This window comes from Schistocerca nitens, chromosome 3 (genome assembly GCF_023898315.1).
Source record: "Schistocerca nitens isolate TAMUIC-IGC-003100 chromosome 3, iqSchNite1.1, whole genome shotgun sequence".
Classification (NCBI taxonomy): Eukaryota; Metazoa; Arthropoda; class Insecta; order Orthoptera; family Acrididae; genus Schistocerca; species Schistocerca nitens.
Window position 1 is genome coordinate 285267874 of NC_064616.1, and position 2766 is coordinate 285270639.

General features: G+C 42.8%; 1 pseudogene; it reads right to left on the minus strand.

Annotated features, from left to right (window-relative positions):
- Positions 1–1476: 1476 nt before the first annotated feature.
- Positions 1477–1594, minus strand: LOC126250267 (5S ribosomal RNA; annotated as a pseudogene).
- Positions 1595–2766: the final 1172 nt, after the last annotated feature.

A 2766-nucleotide genomic window follows, 5' to 3' on the forward strand; every position in this document is an offset into this window, starting at 1 on the left:
CAGCATCTCTACGATCGTCTCCATGGGAGAATAGCAGGCTGCATTGCTGCGAAAGGTGGATATACACTGTACTAGTGCCGACATTGTGCATGCTCTGTTGCCTGTGTCTATGTGCCTGTGGTTCTGTCAGTGTGATCATGTGATGTATCTGACCCCAGGAATGTGTCAATAAAGTTTCCCCTTCCTGGGACAATGAATTCACGGTGTTCTTATTTCAATTTCCAGGAGTGTGCATTTACACACAGAAAACCATTCTTTGTTTATTATTGTCTGGTGTGGTTTTAATAACATCCACCTTAATGTTATCTTATAACCTAAATCTACAGTGGACTCTTCTAATTCTTTCTCCAGCCAGTAATTTGACAGATACAACGGAGGGATGCTCTTGAATTTCCAAATACATCAAATTTTTTTCTGTAAACTTTCTCTTTTATGGCTTTAGCAATTAAGTCTGTTCCTTCCAGCAGTTCTTCTAGACAATAACATTCAAGTTTTGAGAGTTTGCCACTGTTATACGAGGGTTGTCCAGAGAGTAAGTTCCGATCGGTCGCGAAATGGAAATCACAGTGAAAATCAGTAATGTTTTACTTGCGACAGTTAGGTAAAACTTTCAGCTATTTCATTACATAGTTGCCACTCCGACTTCGTCGCGGCGTTGTACACACTTACCAACACTTTCGTCGTAGAAGGCAGCCGCCTGTGCTTTCCACCAATTTTCTAGACTGGTCTGCAGCTCTTTGTCTGTGCCAAAATGTTACCTTTATAGCCAGCGGTTCTTGTGAGCAGAGGCGAAAATCAGAGGGAGCCACGTCCGGGCTGTACGGTGGGTTATCACACACTTCCCATCGAAAACGCTGCAGGAGGGTCTTTATTGCTCCTGCAGCGCGCGGGAAAGAATTGTTATGAAGAAGGAAGTGCATGACAGTTACGCTATGTGGGTTGCATAAAATCAGGCGAAACCTATCGGCAGGCACCCATACTTGGCTGGAGACGGTATTGCGCTAAGCAACTTTATGTGATAACTGTGCTCCCAAAACATCAAAGAGCGACGTGACGCGATCGAAGGTCGTACTAGAGACAGTGCTCAACACATATATGCAAAGCTTCATCGCATTTTCACTGTGGTTTCCATTTCGCGACAGATCGGGACTTGCATTCTGGATACGCCTGTAGTTTGCATTTTGAGAGTGTGGCTGCTCAATTTCAATTTGATGTTTATTGGGACTGATTAAGAGTGATCATATATTCATTCATTATAATCTAGAATTGTAAAAAGCACTCCATCTTCAGGCCACGAGTGGCCTACCGGGACCATCCGACCGCCGTGTCATCCTCAGTGGAGGATGCGGATAGGAGAGGCGTGGGGTCAGCACACCGCTCTCCCGGTCGTTATGATGGTATTCTTGACTGAAGCCGCTACTATTCGGTCGAGTAGCACCTCAATTGGCATCACGAGGCTGAGTGCACCCCGAAAAATGGCAACAGCGCATGGTGGCCTGGATGGTCACTCATCCAAGTGCCGACCACGCCCGACAGCGCTTAACTTCGGTGATCTCACGGGAACCGGTGTATCCACTGCGGCAAGGCCGTTGCCATCTAGAATTGTAAGTAAAATATAATTGTTAAAATGATTAGCTAATTCTAGGTTTATGTTCATAAGTTTTTTGTTGAGTAGATCTTTCTTTTTGTAAAGAAGCATCACTTCAGATTCCAGCCAGTACTTCTCAGCTTTTCGTTTAGGTTTCTGGCCTGATGTGAAGGTGTTCCTGCTGATATTGATCTTGAATTGCACCTACAATTATATGCTATAATGGAACACTATAGTATACAGGACTAGTTTCTAGCATGTTGCCAGAAACCCACGAGAATGGTGTTTCTGAGATATTGGAAAATTAGCCTGAATAAGTTCCAATGAACGACATTCTAAGTGGGTGGAGTTCATCCTGCAGAAATAATTAACAAGTTGGCTCTTGATTCAACAATGTACCCTCCCGACAAATTAATGTACATCACTCAGATTACAGTACTGAATGGAGAAATGGTGGGTCCACTACAGCCATCTGATATGGATTGGGAGGAGAAGATGGTACTGCTTGTGGGATTTGTTCTTGTTCGGAACCATCCATGGTCCGATTTATTGGGAACAAAGTAGCAAAATTCTGTTTTCCATTTGATGATCCTTACAAAATCAAGAAAGTCGTAGCTGACCATTCAAACTTGTTTGAAGATCTGGAGAACGTTTCTGAAAAAGAATTTCAGGACATAACTAACCTGAAGAAATTTTTCAATAAAGCAAAGAAAGAATTATCTAAATTAGATACTCCTTTTATCCTCTAGCTATATTGCACTAGAGTTATGGTTTATTTAAAGAAATGTCTATTTATCTACGTGTTATTTCAATGGGGCTATAATGCACTGAGCGTGTAGTATTTTACTTGAAGTATAGTTATAAGGCATTAGGTCTTGGAGAATGCGGTGAGACTGAGTCTTGAAATTCAGCCATTGTGTCGTCCCAGGCCATTGGTGGTCATGCAAATCCCAACTTGATTTCACTAATTCCAGTCGTGAAAGGGTTAATGTCCCACAAAACGTGTTTCTGTTTATGAGTGATAGTAGGCAGAGTACTGTATACTGTTCAGATTCCAGCAAATACCCCAAATAGCTGAAGGTAGTCCTTCTCTCTCAGAGATGACTCTGCCAAATGGTGTAGGATCCGTCAAATGTGTGAAACCGTTGTAACAGACCAGTGTGCTGCAGGAAACCGGA